Genomic DNA, 23294 nt, shown 5'->3' with positions numbered 1-23294 from the left:
TCAGGGATAGAAGGGAATGAGCACAAGATATACTTTATAAGTTGAATCTGCATTATTAACATTTTCTCCAACACTTTTTAAAATGTAGACAAACAATAAAACAGTAAATTAAGCCCTGATTTGTAGATTTCCAAAATATTAATGTTCACACTGAAAATTTAACAACCAGCTCTCTGGAAGTTGGCTCTAACACATGCCTTCTTTATTGGTTTTGAAAGAAACCACCAACAGTTTATTTTGGTAATTTTCGTAGACAAATAATAAATCAAGCCCCTATTTGTAGACTTCCAAAATACTAATGTTCACACTGAAAATTTAACAACCAGCTCTCTGGAAGTTGGCTCTAAATAATCCCTTCTTTATTGGTTTTGAAAGAAACCACCAACAGTTTATTTTGGTAATTTTTTGCCTGGTAGAAAGTAGATTTGTAGATTTGCACCAACCTTGGGTTAATCCTTGATGTATTTGTTAAACAAAAAATAATAATTCTGCTATTCTTTCCTTTCCATATCCTGGGAACCACAATTAGAATGGGATAAGAACCATGCATCCCTCTAGTTAATGTCCTAAATACAAATCAATGAGAGGGTTCAAGCCTTATCCCAAGCACCTATTTTACAATCAAGTTAGAAATCATCTGTTTGCCTCCCCATGACAGTAATCCCTGAGATTTAAAAGTGAGCTCACCAAATATCTAGTGAAAAGCACTCAGATCATTAGACTTAGGAGACATACTGAGTCTCGAAGTAAGGAAGAGCAGATACCAAATACTTAAGTAAACAATTCGTAACCATGGTGATATTTGCCTGATGATATCCAGTTCACAACAGATCAAAAAGCAGGCTCCATGGTGAGAGTTTGACTGTGTGACTGAACATATGTGAATGTGCAGTGTATCCGGTGTGATCACAGGCAAGTCACAAAAGCTCCATGGGTCTCATCTCCCTCCTCTATAAAATGAGGGGTGTAAACCAGCTGGCCTCTGAGGTCCCTAACTCTTAAATGATGATGCTTTCTCTCAGCCTACACTCCCACACAATACAGAAGCTGAGTCTTCGCCCAGCACACACAAGAATAAGCCAATTAGAGACTTCTCACATCTATGACTCTTTTCTCCCCACCAACCAAACCAAACTTTTTTCATAATGCATAATTCATATAAAAATTATCATGTCACTCAATAGCAGTACGTGATACAGAAATTGCTTGCATTTTTTAAATTTAGTATCCAAATCGCATTCCAAAACACTAAGAATCTCTGAAAGATAACATGTGTTGAAGAACTGTGAGATTATTAGAAGTGTGTGGTGAGAATTCTCCAAAATGTTTTGAGGCTATAAAAGGTCTGTCTTCCCATGATAGAGTAACTGTCTGTGGGTTTCAGAAAGAGAACAGAATGCAAAGAGACTGGTCCCCAACCACAAAGATCTCACTTGGCTGGGAAACAAGGCCTCCTGGGAGGAAGCCGAAAACATGGTGTGAGGAGGGGCTTGGCCCACATGCCAAGGAAGGGTGGTTCTTGTGGCTTCCTTGCCATGCTTTGCCACCACTCTCTGCCACTTCCTCCCAGACCTAACTAGGGGAGAGTGGGGTGGAATAGTATGGGAAAGGGCCATAGCTAGAGAGGTCTGGGGAGACAGTTATATCAAATGGTCAGATCAAGAGAGCTCTCCTGTTGGGCTCATTTCATACTGAGATCATGTTTGATATCTGCAATCCTGCTTTGATTTTTAAAAGTGAACATTTATATCCTTATTCTCAATCCAGTGCAGATAAAGCTAAAAACATCCCAAAAAATCTATATATACTATAGAAATGGAATTAGTGATTTTATTTACATGTTTCTAGTTGTTCATGATGTTTTTCACAGTTTACAAATGATTAGGCTTAAAAAATGAACACATACTATACAACCTAATGTAATATAAAGAATAGTGAATTTAGAGTTGGAGGATCTGGTTATATTAAGTCAGCTTAGCTGGGTTTCATATTTCATACTTATATAATGGAGGTACCTGCCTTTATGATATTTGACTTCATTTTCCTTTTCTATAAAATGAGCAAGGTAGATTAAGATCATCTCTAAGGTCCCTTCTACCTCTGAACTTTATGATAATATAGTCCTTGTATTGACAAAATTACTAACCACTATTATTAAATTAAAACGAATAATAAATAAAATTTAAATAATCAAAATTTTTTTTTTAAAGTGAACATTTACGTTCTCTTAGCACTGCAAACCTTCTGGGGGATTGGGCTAGGCTAGGGATCCTCAGACTTGCATCTGTGGGGAGGCAGGATTTTACTTAGGATTAAACTATGCAGTGGGGGGTAAAATAAATGAGCAAAAAAGCAACAAAACTTTCAGGGAACTCAGGTATCCTTCAGTAAGAGCACAGCTATCTTTGCAGAGGGATGATGGCCTTCCTCCAGATGTTTAAGTTTTACAGATGCCTGAAGATTCCAGATACCTGAGGAACCTAGCAAGGGTAACACAAATGGATTATAAAAAAGCTTATCTGACTTCTGCAGCATAGAAACCTGGAAGAAGCAACAATGAGATGAAACCAAATCAGTTCCAATAGAGCAGTCATGAACTGAACCAGCTACACCCAGCCAAAGAACTCTGGGAGATGACTATGAACCACTACATAGAATTCCCAATCCCTCTACCTTTTGTCCCGCCTGCATTTTGGATTTCCTTCTCAGGCTAATTGTACACTGTTTCAAAGTCAGATTCTTTTTGTACAGCAAAACAACTGTTTGGACATGTATATATGTATTGTATTTAATTTATACTTTAACATGTTTAACATATATTGTCCAACCTGCCATCTGGGTGGGGGGAAGGAGGAGAAAAATTGGAACAAAAGGTTTGGCAATTGTCAATGCTGTAAAATTACCCATGCATATATCTGGTAAATAAAAACTATAATTAAAAAAAATTGTCTCCTCAAAAAAAAAAAAAGGACCTGGAAGAAGGTAAGATGGAAGGCAAACTTTTCCATTCACATGATCTTCCCCAACATTGGGAGCCCCATTCCAGAGGACAGCCCCTACATTCAGCAGCCCTCACTGCCCAATTGGGATCCTTGTGTACCAATGTGAAAACTTCACTCTCTCAGATGCTGTGAAGATGACAAGAGATCAGGGGAAGGGACCAGAGGGAGAGGAAGAGGCTTAGAATTGGAAAGCCAAGACAGACACCAAGAGGGCTTGTGGTAAAGTGAGACACTGGTCGAAGGCAGCACTTGTAAAAACAGAGATGCTGTCATGATGGGACACCACAAAATTGCAGATATGCAACCGTATTTAACAGAATTAACCATAATCGAGCATTGGGGTTGGATGGAGATAATGCTGTCTCTGGAGTTTGGGGACATGCATTTGAATACTGCCTCTGACAGTTGGGCAAGTCCTTTGACTTCTCTTTCTCCATTTCCTCATTTGTAAAAACAGAGGATTGGACTAGATGTCCTCTACAGACCTTTCCAGCTCTCGATTTACCCAAATGGAGGCTGAATAATGAAATTCAAAATAGTAAGAGGGTTAAAGAACAAACCAAAGAAACAATAATATGAAAGAAAAGATAATGATGAAACAACATGTTTAAATTCCTTAGACATAGCTACAGATACACTCAAAGAGAAAAATCACACATAATAACATACAACTGTTACCCCCACCAGCACCCTGGACTACCCCCTTGTCATGATAGAGGGACTTGTGTAAGTCACTGAAACTATGAGATATCTTTGCAACGTTGTTATCTAAGTCAGAGAGGTCATAAGCAAGAGTTCTGACAAAAGGTGATTCACTGGAGTAGGAAATGTCAAACCATTCCAGAATCTTTGCCAAGAAAAAACCCCATGGTCGATAGTAAAATGACAAAAAGAGATGATACCGGAAGATGAGCTCCTCAGCTTGGAAGGAGTCCAACCTGACACTAGGGAAGAGCAAAGGACAATTACAAGTAGCTCCAGAAAGAATGAAGCAATTGGACTAAAGCCAAAAGGAAGATCAGCTGCTGATGTGTCTGGAGACAAAATGAACGTTGAATGCTATAAAGAGCGATATTACATAGAAAGTTGGAATATAAGATCTGTGAACCAAGGTAAGCTAAATGTAGATACCTAAACTAAACATCGACATCCTGGATGTCAGTGAACTTCAATGGATGGGAATGGTTGAATTTAGTTCAAGTGGCCATCATATATACTACTGTGAGCAAAAATTGCTTAGAAGAAATGGAATAGCTCTTTATAGTCAATAAAAGGGCAAGAGAAGCAGAACTGGAGTATAATCTAAAAGATGAAGCAGGGCAAAGACTAATGGGTTTTCACCAAGATAACCCACCCATCATAACCAACCAAAACTCTTTCAACAACCTAAAAGGTGACTTTATTACATGGACATTACCAGATGGTCAATATAGAAATAAGATTGATTGTATATTTTGCAACCAAAGATAGAAAAACTCTGGACAGTCAGTTAAAACAAGACCTAGAGCTGATTGTGGCTCACATCATGAGCTTCCTGTTGCAAAACTCAGACTTAAATTGAAGAAAGGAAGGAAAATCATCACATCATAAAGGCATGACCCAAATAATATGAATATGAAGTGAAGGTGACATATTTAAGGGATTAAATCTGGTAACTAAAATGCCTGAAGAAATATTGAGAAAGGTTCATAATATGATATAAGAGACAGCAACAAAAAATATTCCAAAGAAAAAGAAGAGCAAGAAAGCAAAATGGTTGTCTGATGAGGCTTACAAATAGCCAAAGAAAGGAAGGTGAAAGTAAAAGAAGAAGGGAAAGAGCTACCCAACTGAATGTAGAATTCCAGTGAATAGCAAGGAAAAATCAGATTTTATTAAATGAGCAATACTAAGTAATATAACAAAGGACAAGAGATCTCTTCAAGAAAATTAGAGATTGGGGGCAGCTAGATGGCGCAATGGATAGAGCACCAGCCCTGAATTCAGGAGGACCCGAGTTCAAATGTGGTCTCAGACACTTAACACTTCCTAGCTGTGTGACCCTGGGCAAGTCACTTAACCCCAGCCTAAATGGGGGGTGGGGGTGGATTAGAGATATCAAGGGAATGTTTCATGAAAAAAATAGATACGATAAAAGACAAAAATTGTAGGGACTTATTGGAAGCAGAAGAGATAAAGAAGAGGTAGCAAAAATACACAAAAGAACTATATAAGAAAGATGTTATCATCAGTAACCAAGAAAGATGTTATCATGCCCATGTTGGTGTGAGCCAGATATCTTAGATAATAAAGTCAAATGGGCCTTAGGAAGAATTGTGTACAAAGGGCTAGAGAAAATGATAGAATTCTAGCCAAGCTATTTAAAATCCAAAAAAAAGGATGCTGCTTTAAAATTCTTCACTCAATATAGCAGGAAATTTGGAAAATTCAACAGTGGCCACTGGATTCGAAGAGATCAGTTTACATTTTAATCTTAAAGAAAGGCAATGACAAGGAATGTTCAAATTACCAAACAGTTGCTTTTATTTCACACAGCAGCAAGGTTATATTTAAGATTCTGCAAGTTATAAAGAAGGGAAACAGACCTGTATGTGCAAGAATGTTTGTGGCAGCCCTCTTTGTGGTGGCCAGAAACTGGAAAGTACGTGGATGCCTATCAATTGGAGAATGGCTGAATAAATTGTGATATATGAATATTATGGAATATTATTTTTCTGTAAGAAATGACCAACAGGATTATTTCAGAGAGGCCTGGAGAGACTCACATGAACTGATGCTGATTGAAATGAGCAGAACCTAGAGATCATTATGTACTTCAACAACAAGACTATATGAGGATCAATTCTGATGGACATGACCATCATCAACAATGAGATGAACCAAATCAATTCCAATAGAGCAGTAATGAATTGAACCAGCTACACTCAGTGAAAGAACTCCGGGAGTTGACTATGAACCACTGCATAGAATCCCCAATCCCTCTACCTTTGTCCGCCTGCTTTTTTGATTTCCTTCACAGGCTAATTGTACACTATTTCAAACTCCAATTCTTCTTGTGCAGCAAAACAACTGTATGGACATGTATACATAAATTGTATTTAATTTATACTTTAACATATGTAACATATATTGGTCAACCTGCCATCTGGGGGGGGAGGAAGGAGGGGAAAAATTAGAACAAAAGGTTTTGTAATTATCAATGCTGTAAACTTACCCATTCATATATCTGGTAAATAAAAACTAAAAAAAAAAGATTCTGCAAGTAAGGCTTCAGCAGTATGTGATCCAAAAATGACCGGGCCTGCAGGCTGGTTTTCAAAGAGGCAGAAGAACCAGAGACCAAATTGCCAACGTTTGCTTCTCTATAGAGAAAGCAAGGGAGTTCCAGAAGAAAAAAAAAAAACAAACATCTTTTGCTTTCATTTTTGACTGTGTGGATCACTTCAAAATGTGGCAAGTTCTCAAAGAGATGGAAGAACTGAATCATCTTATTTGTCTCCTGAGGAACTTCTATATGGGTCAAAAAGCAACAGTTAGAACCAAATATGGAACAACTGTTTGTTTTAAGATTGGGAAAAGAATTATGACAAAGCTGTGTTTTATCACCTTATTTATTTAACTTATATGAGAGAATACATCATATGAAATGCCAAGTTGGATGAATCAAAAGCTTTGGTTGCCAGAAGAAATATCAACAATCTCAGATAGGCAGTACATACCACTCTGATGGCAGAAGGTGAAAAAGAATTAGGAAGCCTCTTGAGAGGGTGAAAAAGGAGAGTATAGAAGTTGGCTTGAAGATTAACATTTAAAAAACATATAAAAAAAGATCTTGGTAATTCGTCCCGTCACTTCCTACCAAATGGAGGGAGCAGAAAGGGAAGCAATGTCAGATTTTATATTCTCGAGCTTAGAGATCAATGCAGACAGTGATTGCAGCCATGACATTAAAAGATTCTTGCTCTTTGGAAATCAAGCTATGACAAATCTGAACAGTATACTAAAAACAAATAGATCATCTTGCCCACAAAGGCCTATAATCAAATCTATGGTTTTTCCAGTAGCAATGCATGGCTATGAGAGTTGTACTGTAAGGAAAGTGGAACACTAAAGAATCAACCCTTTTATATTATGTTGCTGGAGAACACTTTTGGGAATCCCTTGGACAGTAAAGAGATCAAATCAGCCAATACTTAAATTAATTAAGGCTATTTGCAAATATTGAAACTGAAGCTTAAATATTTTGACCATATGATGAAAAGATGGGACTCATTGGAAAATCCCCAGATGCTGGAAAAGATTGAAGGCAAAATGAAAAGGGAATGGGAGAAAATGAGGTGGATAAATAGTGTCATAAAAGCAATGAATATGAACTTGAACAGATTTTGAGAGATAGCAGAAGACCAAAACGTTAGAAGAAATACCTGAATCTCTCAAGAGTACCCCTAGAATCTTGAAGGTGTTGGTAAGCTTTGGGGACCCATCTTGCCAGTAGAGGAAATTGCAATTTAAAAAAATCCCAGAGAAGGCTCTGTTTGCTATGATTCTTGGGGTTGTGAAGAGTCAGGCACAACCAAACAACAGCAATGTAATCACAAAAGAAAAGATATTAAAAATTAGAAAAGAAATAAACTGAGTTTTTAGTCTAAGAGAGATGCCCAATAATCTTCCCTTTATTAATAATCTTTTGGCCCTGTTGGTAAAATTTTTAAATTACCCAGAATCTATGTTTCTTGAACTTTTTAAAATATCATGGCTAACCATGAAGGAATCAGAGCCATTAACTCTAGATTCTTCCCTAGAAGCTTCCTTCCCACACAGAGATTTTCTCTACTCTACCAGGAGAGTTCTTTGCTCTTGACCTGCTGTTTACCAGAAAATGAAGATGCTTTTCCCCTGATGTTATTCTATGGCAGCGTCAACAGTGACGCAGTTTCAAAGCCCAATATTCTTCTAACAATGGCAGATGGCTTTGGCATTAGAGATCTGGGATGCTATGCAATACAACATTAAGAACTCCTAATATTGCAGAATAGCCAAAGGGGGAGTGAAATTCACTCAGCACTTAGTTGCACCTCCAAATTGTGTACAACAAATAGAGCCGCTTTCCTGACAAGTCCTTACCCTGGTTGAAATGTTCTTATTTTTGACTTCTTCAGGTAGACAGCCTACAAATGAAATCACTTTCGCCAAGCTTTTGGAGAACCAAGGCTTCAGCCCTGAAGCTGGTTGTTTGGGATAAACCGTAACAGCAGAAATGAATTGTCACCATATTTTTAGTCTTGCTTTTGACCATTTTATGAACGGCCAATGACCAATTTGAGAGAGGCACTATGTTCACTACAGGGATTCACATGTTCATTTTCACTTTCCTGCAAATTGTTGGTCTTACTTTTGTCACCTAGAGGCACTGAAACGCCTTGGCCTGTTTGGGTGCCCTCACTGGGTATTCTTTTCCTATCTTTTATTAGCAGCCAGTATAATTGGACTCAGCCTGATTCCTTCATTTTTTCCAACCTTTAAAGTGCATTTTGATGCGGAATCATGAGTTTGTCCAGCAGCCAATGTCTTATGAAAATCTCACTCAAAGGTTGACCAAGGAAGCTCTCAAGTTCATAAACAAGTTGGTGTTGCTTGTGTACTGGGATTTTGCTTATGAAAACTGGCTAACATCCATTTCCATGGTGACAATCAAGCATTATCCTTATTTTAATCTTCTTTTCTCTTCCTTAGTCAAAAGATATCCATAGAGGTAATAAAATAGCCCATGGGGAAAGTAGTTGGTCTGAATAAAATAATAAGAAAAATTAAAAGTGTATGCTTGATAACTCCAGTCTTTTTTATTAAGCACCCTAGACTAATTTAAAAGAAAAGAAAAGAACTGAAATAAACTGGAAACTCCCAATACCCCTATGGAAATTATAAATCCAATTAAAAGCTTTTCTTAGAAAAGACTAACAAAATGGACCAACCTTGAGCCAATGTGATTAAAAAGAGGGCAGACAGGTTACATGTACCTTCGGAATCTAATGCTTATTGTGCAACAAGAAAATGGTATTTACACACATGTATTGTATCTAGGTTATATTGTAACACATGTAAAATGTATGGGATTGCCTATCATCGGGGGGAGGAAGTGGAGGGAGGGGGGGAAATTTGGAAAGATGAATACAAGGGATAAAATTATTAAAAAAATATATAATAAAAATTATTTTAAAATAAATAAATAAATAAATAAATAATTATTACAGAATCAGAATTTAAATAGACTCTAGAAAGCATCTAATTTAACTGCTACCTAAGCAAGAATATTTTTATTAGGCCCCCCCCATAAAAGATTTATGGGAGGACAATGGCAAAAGTTACACAGATTGGGCTTGTATAGATGAACTGGGATCTGTGTTAACTTACATTGGAAATATCAAAGAGATCACAGATTCACTGGAAAATCAATTTTAAAATGATAATAACAGTCACAAAATATGAAAATGCACAGAAGAAAAAGAATTCAAAAGGTGACTTGGAAGCAAGCAGGATGTTTTTCTTACAGTCTAATTAAAAATAAAGTTAATGTGCATTTTTGAAAAATAAACATTTTAGAGGTTACAGCTTCAAAAAAAAAAAAAAAGAGGGCAGAAAATCAAATAACCAAACAGCAAATATCAAGTGAAATCATAACAATAGCAAAAGTAATAGAACGAATGATTAGAACCTATTCTGCATAGTTACACGGTAACAAAACCAGGAACATAAAAGAAGTGAACTTTAAATTGATGGTCTTGCGAGGCAGAGGCCATTTCATTTTTCTTTTTGTATTCCAGGGTCTAGGTTACAAACATGTAAGCTTTGAAAAGTTAGAAGAGACAATAAAAGTCCAGAAGCAGAGTCCTGAGGAGCCACCTGCTTGACCCAATCCAGAAGTACATTGCCTGGATTTCTGAGATGCTGTGTCCTGTGAGCAAAATGTAATTCATTCAATCCATCCAACAGGGAGTAGACTTGGTGGAAATGTTTTACAGTTACCTTTTTGATTTGGAATCATCCTCCCCAAGAACTGAGGAAGAGAAAAGGTGCCTCCAATTTCAGATACATTATACCAGTGGTCCTCAAACTTTATTTAAATAGGGGCCAGTTCCCTGTCCCTCAGACTGTGGGAGGGCCGGACTACAGTAAAAACAAAACCTCAACTCTGTCTCCTCCCCTCAGCCCATTTGCTATAACCAGGAGCCCAAATAAACATCCTCAGCAGGCTGCATCTAGCCTGCTGGCCTTAGTTTGAGAACCCCTGCATTATACATTAGAAGCTAATTGTTAACTGTTAATAAGCTATCTATATGAAGAAGATATCCATGGGTTAAATTATATTGGCCCTAATCAATCACAACAATAGTGAAAAGGACGCACCAGAATGGGAGCTTGAACCAAGACGTTAGAAGAAATACCTGAACCTCTCAAGAGTACCCCTAGAATCTTGAAGGGGAAGATGTTGGTAAGCTTTGGGGACCCATCTTGCCAGTAGAGTGGAAATTGCAATAAAAAAATCCCAGAGATTAAAAATGTTAATAAGTGGAAGAGAGAAGAAAGAAAGAAGCATTTATTAGGTACCTACTGTATGCCAGGCACTATACTAAGTGCTTTATAAATAACATGTAATTTCATTCTTAACACAACTCAGGGGGAAAGTGTATGATATTATAATTTGACACACAGCTTAGTATCTGAGGGTAAATCTGAACTCCAGATTCAAGGACCAGCATGCTATTCACTATGCCACCTAGCTGCCAGTAGAACATACTAAGCTTCTCCAGGACAGGGACTGTCTCTATTATTATTATTAGTCTTCATATCCTTAGAGACTACCACAGACTCAAGCATATGACCATCACCATCACAAACACTGATATGATGATTTACTGTCTCCAAATGGTGGGGGCAGCTAGGTGGCTCAGCGGATAGAGCACCAGCCCCTAGAGTCAGGAGGACCTGAGTTCAAATTTGACCTCAGATACTTAACATTTCCTATTTGTGTGACTCTGGGCAAGTCACTTAACCCCAACTGCCTCAGTAAAAAAAATAATAATAATAAAAATAAAATCTCCAAATGGCTTTTGGTGCTATCTCCTTTGAGCCACACAACCACCCTGGGAATGCAGTGTTATGATATGCCTATTTTGGCACTGAGGAAACAGACAACCAGGGGTAAAGTGTCTTGACCAGGCTCACAGAACTCATGTGCCATACAGTGTGATTGTGCTAAATAAATGCGAATCGGATGGGAATGCTGGATGCAGAACACAGCATCCTATGACCTTCTGTATTTCTCTTGGAAATGAACACACATTTCCATGTTGGATCCCATGTGCTCCCTGCTAAGTCAAGCATAGAAAACGCTCTTCGGTGCCACAAACACAAGAGGCTGATGTAGACAGAGCCCTGGCAAACAGGTCTGATCCTCTGGCAGAGCCGTCTGTCTGCCTAAAAGGGCGGCCCACAGGAGTCTGGTTCTTTCTCACGCAGGAACAATCAGCAGAGCCCAGCTGCGAGCATCTGTATTCTGGATGTGGCTCCTCTGCTTTGAAGAGCCCTTGCTCTCCCAGCAGAATTCAAAGGTTTTCCTTCTCCAGCACAGCCCATGAAGGCTGCTAAGCGGACCCATTCCTATGGTACTCCTACTGCCCTCCACTAATACCTCTCTCTTCCCAGTCCACCCCCACTGCACTTCTCCCAGCCCCCACCTCCCAGTCACAGCCACCCCTTATCATGAATGATTCCCAGGAAGCACAGCGCAAGAATATTGGCAAAATGATCTCTCTTGATCTCACTGCTCCAAGAAATGGATAGAGACAATTTATCCTGGGTGGAATCAGTGGGAATATATTTTATAGCAACTGGAGAGAGGAGGTTCTGGGAGAGGACAATGAAAGCTTTTCAAGGAGCAAATTAGGAAATTTATCCTGGTTCCAGCTTGCTTGTCTCTCGCTCTGCGGGCTTAAAGATGGCCAAGAAAATGATGCAAGTCCCTGTCCAAACATGCAGAAAAACACCAGGATTAGAATACAGATACCTCATGGGCTTCTTAGGGAAAATTCAAGTAGAGGACAAAGAAGGGTGACTCAACCTCCTTAGCTTTCCAGACAGGCTTCCTGGCAGCAGGACAGAGAGCTAAAATGTAAAACTTATGACAGATCACAGGAACAAAGGAACAGATATTTAAGAGCTGGGAGGGGCAACAGAGACTGATGAATCCACCCCCTCCATCCCTACCCCCAATTTATGAATTAGGAATACGAGACCCAGAAAGGTCTCATGTCAGTGATCCAGTTAATAGATGGAAAATTCTAATCCAGCCCCCTTTCTACCATGCTGCCTCAGTACATACAGTCATTTCATGCCGGGTATCTCATTTTATCCTGGCAAAAGCCCTGTGGAGTGGGTATTATGGGTATTATCTGACAGATGAGGCTCAGGAAAGTTAAATGGTTTACTTAATAAAGGGGCAAAGCCTGGATCTCTGATCCCAAACTGGGTCTTTTCCCCATATCCCACTTCCATGAAAGGAGAGAAATCAGATTTTGGAAAAGCACAATGAACCCCAGACAAGAGCCAAGGCTGGAGGAGTTTCCTGTGCCCACTCTGGCCAGCTCCCGGGGATGGGGCGCTCACCCTTCGCTCTCCACTAGGGGGAGATCTTAGCTCTGGCCACACAAACACAAAGCAGGTCATCTGGGGATCACCCACTATGTGCTGCAAAGATATAAGGGACTCAGGAGGGTATAAAGTAAGTTGGTTTATCAGGGGCAGTCCTTGGGCAGAGCTACACTTATAGATATGGGAATTTCCTTCAATTTTCTATTTTGAAACTCAAAGTCTCTCCCCTGTTCCTCCCACTTGTCTGGGGATGAAGAACTTAGCAGATTTCTTGGTCCTCCCATTGCATGTTTTCCCTTCCTTATCATACATGGTCAAAGATGGCAGAAAACTCCTCTGGGAAGAGGAGAAAAAGGAGACAAAAAAGAGGAGGAAGCCCCAGTCTAATTACAGCTGGCCTAGCAGTCAGGAGGCTTCTGCCCCACCCCTGGGAGATGCAAACTTGCTGCTGATTCAGCACCCCCCCATTGCTCCTTTGGGGGGAGCAGCGGTCCCAGGTTTACTGCATCACCCCAAAGCACCAATGCTTTCAGGATGGAGCCCCCCCAAAGTTGCCAGGAGAGCTCTGTATCCATTCCATGGGACAGCCCATACAGGTCATCTCCACGTATATATGTGCAAGCCAATCCAACTCCTCCTATATCAGCAAGAACTTACTGCACACCAGTGTTCAGAACCATACAACTGTCCAAACTCCTTTGGGATCTCCAGGATTCCCCTCTTCCACTGGCTTAAATCTGAGCTGGCGAGACAAGAAGCAAGCAAAGTGACAAGAAGCTCAGTGGAAAGACTCTTAGGTTTGGATCCAGGGAACCAGGTTTGAATCCTGAGTGTCACTGACCATTTCCTTGTGAATTTGAGCAACTGAGAGCAACTCCTGGCCTCATCTATAAGATGCTTTGCATACTTTTTTTCCACACTATTTTTTCCTTGAGGATTTTTTGGGGGGAAGGAGAAGGAGAAATCTACGTTTTCTTTTATGGAAATGTCTTATGTAATTTCACAAGTGCTTTCTTAGTGAGGAGAGGAAGGGAGAAAATCTGGAACTCAAAGTTTTAAAAACAAATGTAAAAAACATTGTTTTATATGTAACTGGGGAAAACATTTTTTTAAAAAGTTGAAAAAAAAAAAAGTGCTTTGAAGGTCCCAATCAAGTCTGTAGCTGTAGTCCCATGATCCCGTGACGTGACATTGCTCCCTCTCTTCAGCCTTATATCTTGTGATCAGAAAGCTGACATGCATAGATGGAGCCAACAGCAAATTTATATTCTCTAATCTCAACTGCACCCTCACTGCAGCGAGGCACGAATTCTGTTGCTCCATAATCAGCTTGCTCTCCGATTCCCCACAATGACTGTTCCAAACCTTATTTTTCCGCAAGCTTCTTGGAGGCACCCCCTCTCCGGACATTTTTCGGCCAAGAATCTTGTCTCATATTTCACTGGGAAAAAATGGAGGCATTTCTTCTCTCCCTTCCCTCTCATCTCACATCATTCAAGCATCATCCCCCACCATTTCTTGCACTCCTGTCTCAGATGAAGCCATGGCTCTTCCTTTTGCAAAGTCAATAGGACAGAGCACTCAGCACAGGCTATGGCCAATACAAAGGCCTGGAGGGAGAAGATAGAGTAGAAAAAAATTATTATTAGACATTCAGTAACTTTTCTCACATAATTCCAACTTGCTCACAAGAATGTATGGAGAATATGGGGAAATTAATCAACTCATTAAGCATGTGCACTCAGTGCTTGTAATTACCTTTGTTCCACTTCTTGTTTGGGGGATGATTTTTATCAGTTTATTAATTCAACGGCTCAATATCTCGTTTTGTACAACAGAATCGTCAGCTGATGTGACCTTTCTCTAAGTCCTTGTCCCTATATGGAATTACAATTGTATAGCTTGCTCACAAGCTATACATGGAACCTTCTGGATCTTAACATTTTTAACATGTGCAAAGTACCCTTCCAGCTGGAGAGGAGCCTTTAAGTGTAGCGCTGTGCTACAACGCAAATGTTTATTATCAACAGTCAGTCTATTAATCATTAAGCTTTATTAAATGTCTACTACATGTCAATCACCTTGCTTGGTGATACAGAGATAAAACAGTCCTCCCCATCAAGGAACTTGTATTCTAATAGAGGAAACAGTGTAGAACACATATAAAATGAACACAAAGTAATTTGGGGAAGGATACTTGCACTGGAGGAGGTGTTATGCCCTGAATAAAAAACTTATCACCACCCTCCCCCTTCCTTGCTATTAGGACTGGGAAAATTGAGTCAGGAAAAACCTTGGAGTTCTGATCACCTTTCCGTACCATTGTGTCATAAATTCCAGATCTCAATCCTTGCTAGGATAATTCCCCTTCTGTTTGATTATTGTCTCTCACCTTGCTGTCTCTTGCCCTTGCCCTTCTTATCTTGACCTATATCCTGTCAGGATTAAGTTATGATTCTTTCCTGGAATTATGGCTGTGTGACCCCCTCCAATCCTTGTCCCCCTTATCTGCCTTTGTTTCTCCTATAAGATTGTATATTTAGGTTATGTATTCTGTTTGTAAACCCTAGTTAGCTAAAACCCTGTAAGTTCCTTGCCTCAGTTTATCTGCACCAAATGCTTTGGACATGAGCCCCATTTGATCAGCTAAACTCTCTACATTAAACATTAAAAATTAATCTCTGTCTGCCTCAGTTTCTCTGGTATTACAGAGGGAGCCAGGAAGTCTGCAGTTGGAGGGTTCTTGTCTCCACAGCACAAGCCATTGTGTCACCATGAAGAAATATCTGCAAAAAATTCTTCTTTCCCCCTCCAAGCAAAATGGACTGTCCACTCTCAGAAAAGCTTTAGAACTGGGGTGGGGAACCTTTTCTACCAAGGGCCATTTGCATATTTATAACATCATTTGTGGCCCATTCAAGATTTTCAATGTAAAGAATTCAAGCAGTGGGAAATTGTTATCACCTGTGGTCTACCTTGTGGGCCAGATCAAATGATTTTGCCTTGATTTTGCCTGTTTTAGAGAAATAGGAAGTTGACGTAGTTGCTGATGTCTCCGTCATATTTTTTTTTGTTTTGATTTTGTTTTACAAGAATACTGTGGTTTCTCTTCGCTCTTTTGGGACATGCTGAAACTTGAGGTCTGAGTGCCTTCCACACAGTATTAATTCTGGCACAGGTGGCTGCTCTTCCTGACATCATTTTCTCAATTATGGTTTCTACTCACATCATCTCCCAGCAGTAGGTGTCCCTTAAGACTGAGGGCCTTCTTCCCTTTTCAAAACAAAACATCAGCTCCCATGGATTCAATTATCTCTCTAGAGAGGCCTCCAAGAGCTCTATATTCAGCCACAGGGTCTCTCTTGAGATCTTTTTTTGATAATATTTATCGCATACTCAGAAATAAGTTTAATAGGGTTTGGGAAAGGGGAGTGTCTGAGCCTGTGCTGCTTCAAATTTAAAAGGCACAAAGCAGAACTTGTTCCCTTTTTTCCCTCAAACTTTCCCCTCTTCCCAACAGCTCAATTTCTATCAAGTTCACTCTCATTCTTCCAGTCACCACCATTCTCCACTGGATCTCTTACTATCCTTTTCTCCACATATCAGGCTCTTGCCTTCTCTCCTGGGGATTATTGCAATAATTTCTTAATCATTCTCCATACTTCAAGTCTCTTCCTTTTCTCTAATTCATTCTGCAAAACAGTAGTCAAGCACAGATCTGATCGTGCCATTTCCCTCCTTAATAACTTCCAGAAGTTCCCTATTCAAGGGTAGTGGGGATAGTACAATGGTCAGAGTGCAGCGCCTGGGCAGAAAGATCTAAATTCAAATTTGACCATAGATACTTACTACCAGTGTCCCTGTGATAGGGTGTAGCTTTCTGGGGGAAATGGAGCAGTAATCCTGAGGTGCCTTAATCTTAGGATGCTACTGTACTCTAAATCATAAAACTCAATAATCAGGTGAATTCCAGACTACTCCTCAATTCTAACTCTAAGCCATAAAATTAGCATATCAGTGACAAGAAGAACTAGATCTTTCTCTTTTCCAATAAATTTATCTTTTCCGCTCCTGGTGCTTTGCTAAATTCTTTTGGAACTTAGCCTGTTTCAATTGGCATTACAATTATAATAAACTTTGCCCCTTGACTTGGGAGATGGATTCAAGCCTGCAAATTCTTTTTTTTTTATGTTTCACTTTTTTTTTATTTAATAGTTTTTATTTACCAGATATATGCATGGGTAATTTTACAACATTGACAATTGCCAAACCTTTTGTTCTAATTTTTCCCCTCCTCCCCAGATGACAAGTTGACCAATACATGTTAAATATGTTAAAGTATAAGTTAAAAACAATACATGTATACTTGTCCAAACAGTTGTTTTGCCGTACAAAAAGAATCGGATTTTGAAATAATGTACAATTAGCCTGTGAAGGAAATACAAAATGCAGACGGACAAAAATAGAGGGATTGGGAATTCTATGTAGTGGTTCGTAGTCATCTCCCAGAGTTCTTTCGCTGGGTGTAGCTGGTTCAGTTCATTACTGCTCTATTGGAACTGATTTGGTCCATCAGAATTGATCATCACATAGTATTGTGGTTGAAGCATACAGCAATCTCCTGGTCCTGTTCATTTCACTCAGCGTCAGATCATGTAAGTCTCTCCAAGGCCTGCAAATTCTTTTGAGACTCCTCCCAATACTGGTCTACGACCCCATTCCTTTTTTTTTTTTTTTTTTTGGGGGGGGGGGAATATCCTTTTCAACCTGCACACCTATTTAATCCTGTTTACCTTAGTTTCCTCATCCGATAACACGTGCCAGAGAAGGAAAGGACAAACCAGTCCAGTGTCTTTACCAAGAAAACCCCAAAGAAGTCACAAAGATTCTGAACAAATTGTTAGCTCTAGGGTTAGGCGACTATCTCTAGGATCAAATATGAATCTTGGCATTGAGCTTTACAACCTGGCTCCAATATTCCTTTCCAGGCTTCTTTTATCAGATACATTGTTTTCCCTTAGACTCTCTATATTCGAAGCTGGTTTATTACATACAACATATTATATACAATGTATATATTATATACATTACTTAGCTCAGTCTCTGCTCTTCAGCAGTTACTGTATGCGGAATGCGCCTAGTGCTAGGCTAGGCGTGGCTGGAAGGGGCTGGTCTCCATAAACTCACTGCCTCAGCAGCCCCCGCGCTCAACAGCCTGGGAATACTTCCAACGCTATGCAAACGATATGCAAATAAGGCGAGGGACCGTCTGCAAATGGAACGGACCCCATTAGGGCACGTGGGAAGGAGCTAGCTCCCTCATTTTCTCCTGACTTTCCTTTCTGCGTTTATTAATCTTACCTGCACCCATCCCTCCCTGAATGTCCAGCCCACGACCAGCATCCGAGATCAGCACGCGGATCCCCAGGGAATTTCGAGCGCATCCATCACCATAGCAACGTCCCGCCCCCCTCCCGGAGTTGGTCCTTGGGAAGCTGTAAGTACGCATGCGCCAGATCAAAACAGAGTCTGCGGAAAAACAACCTGCCTATCGTAAACAGATTTTTGGTCCCAACCCTCAGTCAAGCGGGCCTTCCACTTCCGGGGCGTTTCCCTGCACTAGCTTCCCTCTCTCTTGCGCCCTTAGTGTTTTGCAGCGAGCGCCACCTCTCCTGATGACGTAGAGTCGTAGCTGCGGTGGCGGCTCCCAAAGCAACCCAAGAAGTACAGTCGCAGGCCCCAAATTGGGGCCACCAGGAATAAAGATGGTCGCCGTGGAGTAACGCGTCATGGTGACGTCACCCACTGGTGCCCGGCCCCTGTGCGATGATTAGCCAAAGATCTTGGGGGCGGATCTTAGTGAAAAAGGCAGTCTACCTGACGCCCGCAGGGAATTGCCTTAGACCCCGCCCAGGGGGGCGGGGCGGGGGAGTCAAGAAGCCACAGGCCCGCTTCATTTTCCAATTTCTCCCCACCTGCATTAACCCCTCTTGAGAGGCGGCTGCGATGATCTAAGTTCAAATCCTCCTTCCAACACTGTGTGGGCCTGAGCTTAAAAAGGTCAAGGTCTTCTGTTGCATTCAGAGCCATCTCCTGGCGTCCTGATCGATATCCTGTCACTGGCCCCAGATGGTCCCAAGGGAAAGACTGTTGACCTTGCACCGTCCTCCCCCATTTGCATCACCTCCTTGAGGTCATTGTCCTCTGAGAAGGAAGGACAAACAGATAACTTGTGACCCTGAACAAGTCACTTAATCTCTGTGCCTCAGTTTCCTCCCCTGTAAAATTGGGGGTGGGAATGAGCTCCATGGCCTCTTAAGGATTTCTTCCAGCTCTGAATCTGTGATGTAGGGATGTACACAATCCATTTTCCGCAGATAAAATGCCCAAAGGTCACCAACAGCCCTCCGTTGTCCAAATAGATGATATATGTAAATTTGTACATCTTAAAGTTCTGGATAAACATCAGCTTTTTGTGAATGACGCCTGCCTGATTGCATCGGCATTTGAGTCTCCTGAGACTATAATTACCCAGATTTATAGTACAGAATCTAGAACACTAATGAGTCAAAAGAGTTAGACCTATCCATCTACCCAGAAAAAAAAATGAAATTCTTGGTGTCCAAACAGTCATTATACCTCTTGAAGGACAGCTCGTAATACTGGCCCATCAATACATGTCTATGGATGAACAGGAGGAGAGTGGGCTGGAACAAACAGAAATGCATTCATTACTCCCTTACTAGGTGCAGTGTGCCAAGCACTGATGTAAGCATCCATCTCAAAGATTTCAGAGGCTGCTACTAGAGCTTTAAAACCAGATAAGAGCTAAAAATAGAATGTTGGGAAAGGCAGTTTAAAAAAATCAGTGGAAAAATTGCTTGATATGAAGAAATTTCCCCTCTGGAGGGAGGGAGAGGAGTGTGTATGTGTGTACGTGCTTTATCTATGATCCACAAAGCTCTACGAAGAATCTGTGAAGTATACAGAGGGACAAAAGATGCTGAAGGGGTGCAGCAAAAGATCATGTAGGTAGTAACCTAGTATCTAAGTGAGTCCCAGTGAGAAGCAAGCAGACCATGTGGAGTTATCTTGTACAAACAGAGCTATCTTGTACTGATACCCACTGTTCTTTTAGACAGTTTGAAGGCTAAGCTCTAGACGTCAACTCCCAAGGCTATCTTGTACAAACAGGACAGCCATGACTACCAACTGATTTACTGCTGTACACAATTAGCGTAATTAGCACATCATGCTCTGGGTCCTTTCCCATAAAAGGTCCCACTTTCCCCCTTATTAATTTCTAGTTCACTAGGAACTTTGCCCAATAGTTAAGCATCACCGTAAAGCTTTGCCCCTTGACCTGGAGAAGGCCTCAGCTGTGAATTAATTCCAGACTACCCCCACCTTCATAATTTATTGCACCTCATCAGTGCTGTGGACTTCCTTCCTCTTTAGAACAAGTCATAAGTGACACTGTTAGAAAGAAGCCTAGCAGATTGAATTTTCTGAAAATTTGTGAGGATGTGGCAAATACAGAATATTTTGGAAATTCTCCATGCTGACTATTAAAGTAAATTTACAAAGAAAGGATCGATCCTTTCTTGAATTGTTGTCTAGAGAGAGTAGAACAGCTTGAGATTGAATCTATAGACAAATGAAGAGAAGTGAACTTTTGGTACGTTGGGGAGTGATATGTGTCTTTATGTCTGTTAAATAAATTGTACCTAATCGGTAATTTTTAATATTTAATTATTAATGAATAATTACTGCTGAGAAAATTTTCTCCATTTCATTAGATAATTAACATTTAATGAACTGGAGTGGTGGCTCAAGATTGCAAGAATGAGAATACTTATCCAACCAGAGTCCAGATTGATATAGAGAGTAAAAGTCCATAGCAATGAATAACTCCAGTGACAGGATGGCCTTTGGGTGTGAGGCCCTAGAGTTGAGAGAAATGATTATTGCTCTTATATTATCAGCCAATTATGAAATTAGGACTAAGATTCTTTCCCTTCCTATTACCTCATTCTCTACAAGGTCAAATCAGCATCTGAAAAATAGTGCTGATACTGATATTGAATTTAATATTCTCCTCAATCTTGTTCAGACATCATCCAAATGGGAAAGTTTAGATCTCATCAAAAAGTAACGAGATTTAATGTAAGTGTATTCCAGTCCACTGTGTTCTACTCAGGCTTGAGTGGAGGGAGGGGAGCTCCTTTGTCCAGATTGACCAAGGCTTGGAGTTGTGTGAGAGTAAAAGTCATGTCCCTAGTCCTCATTACAATGAGTCTACCTTTCATTATAATATTCATTCTCATTAATTTTTAATCAATCAGAGCTGATTACCATCTGTCAAGAATACCCACTCTTCCAGAGCATATAAATATTGAGGCCTCCAGGAGGAGTCTTTGGTTCAAAAGAGACAGCCACACAACCAATTATTTTATTTTTATTATTTATAATTTTATTTATTTTATTATTTATATTTATTATTATTTGCTAGCCATAATTAATGAAATAATTAATTACCTGGAAATTATGTCTTTTGAGTTTTTTTGTACGTTATAGATCCCATTTAACCTTGCTATGTGAATAGTATCACAGGTGATGTCTGATCTCATATTGGGGATACAAATAGATGTAAGACAGCTTATTATTCTTAAAGAGCTCATAATCTAATTGGAAAAAAAGAAAAAGAGAAAAATTCAGCTTTGAGGCTAATGGAAAGACCTATAGATCTTTAGGATGGTAGAGGAGAGTTGTTGACAAGGGATAAGTATGTTTGTTTTCTTTTTCTTCACCTATTTCTAGGTTAATAGTAGACAACTTATATTTTCTTGTGTTTTCTCAGTCTTTTGATTTTGTTCAAATATTTCTTATTCTCACCTAGACTCTGATTTTTATTTGTTCCAATCCTTTACCTGGATAAAGTTTTTCAATTTTTATTCTGAGCCAAAGCTTCTTAAACAGTGGGTCTTAACCCCATATGAGATCACATAACTGAATGTGGGAGTCATGAAAAATTTGGCAACAGTAAAAAATAGCAAATATTCTGCCACAATTTAATTCTTTATACGAAGATAAACAAATGCATCTATCTCATTAGTATGAAAACTTTTTTGTCTTTAATAAATGGTAAAATTATATATATATATATATATGTATATATAAAACAAAAAAATTTTTAAAATAAATTTCCTTACTATTATCAGTAAATGTTTGATTTGTGTATCTATTTAATTTAATTTTATACCCAAGGTCACATAAAAATTTTATCAGGTGAAAAGGTTTAAGAAGCTCTGGTCTAAGTTGTATTTTTTTTACTTCTTTCTGGCAAAGCTCATATTTCACTCATAATTCCATTTTTCATCTTTTGTTGTACTTCTTCTAGTCATTCTTGGAGTCCTTATGACTTTTTTTTCCTGAGTTTCTACTTCTACTTTCTTTCTAAAATGAGTTTTTAATGCTACCATTTAGTTTTATATCATTCAAATTTTCTTCGGTATTTCCTCTTTCCTTAGAGAGAACCATCCCTAAGAGCAAAAAAAGTTTTCTTTTTAAAGAAAAGAAAAAGAGGATGATGAAAAACATTTTTTTAAGGAAAACTACTCAAATACATTGTGTGTGTGTGTGTGTGTGTGTGTGTGTGTGTGTGTGTGTGTGTGTGTGTGTAGGGGTGGTGGTAGTGGTGAATGTGACAAGGTATGCAATGTTCTACAACCATGGACACTATACATCTTATGAAGAGTTGGAGAAGTTGTCTTCTCAGATCCCATCTTTAGGACCAAGCTTGTTCTTTGTGATCGTATAATCTTCATTTCAGTTATTTGGTGGTTTCTGTTTTTGCCATTTTATATTATTGTAGTTACTGTGTATTTTCTTGGCTCTACTTACTTCTCTCTCTATCATTTCCTGGAAATTTTCTCATGTTCTTCTGTATTCTTCTTATTCCTCACTTTTTATAGCCCAGTAATATTCCATAACATGTGCCAGTTTGTTTAGTCGGGAAGAAGTCACTCACTTCTTCTAAGCAAGCATACTTCTGGTGGTCTCTTGACCCATAGTATTTATTTATTGCATTGTTTCTTCTTTTGTTTACTCATATCTCCAGTCTTAATTCCTAGTTGGGGACTTTGTGTTAGAATCAAGTTTCTCTGCCTCTTGCACTCTTTGGATGAGGTGGTCAAGCTGGCTTTGGTGCTCAATTTCCTGGCTTCCTGCCTTTGGCTTTTACCTATCTTGGTTTATTTGTGCTTAGTACATACTGACAGGTTTCAGGAGCTCCTTGATCATTCCAGGTTGGGGACTATCCATCTTCAATCCTGCACCCCTCAGTGGCCTTAGAAAACTGTACTCTGCAGGCATCCTTTGACACAAAGCTACAGATTTCCATCCCCTTTGGATAAATTTCTATTGTGGTCAAGTCTCTGCCAACTTTTGGATCCTGTGGAGTTTGCCCCTCTGAGAACTGTAGGACTTGGCAATTGATTGGATATCGGGGGTAAGAGAAGTTTCAAGTCTCCTGAGCGTCCCCCCCTGGATTGCTGAGGACTTCTGGTTCCTATTTTTTTTTTTCTTGGTTGTTTTCTGTGAAGTCCTGGGCTGAATGAACCCATTCGTTCTTATTTTACTTTG

At 39.6% G+C, this 23294-nt stretch overlaps 1 long non-coding RNA gene across 1 annotated transcript; it reads right to left on the bottom strand.

Moving 5' to 3' along the window:
* Positions 1-11856: 11856 nt before the first annotated feature.
* LOC141564270 (uncharacterized) lies at positions 11857-18089 on the bottom strand. Its single transcript, XR_012488606.1, has 3 exons — positions 18012-18089; positions 13308-14260; positions 11857-12022 (listed from the first exon to the last, which is right to left on the bottom strand). It is a non-coding gene; the product is annotated as an uncharacterized LOC141564270 (long non-coding RNA).
* Between the last annotated feature and the right edge of the window lie 5205 nt (positions 18090-23294).

Source organism: Sminthopsis crassicaudata, chromosome 3, assembly GCF_048593235.1.
Source record: "Sminthopsis crassicaudata isolate SCR6 chromosome 3, ASM4859323v1, whole genome shotgun sequence".
NCBI classification, from domain to species: domain Eukaryota; kingdom Metazoa; phylum Chordata; class Mammalia; order Dasyuromorphia; family Dasyuridae; genus Sminthopsis; species Sminthopsis crassicaudata.
The sequence above is the reverse complement of the archived record's forward strand: the minus strand, read 5'-3'. Positions and strand labels throughout refer to the sequence as shown.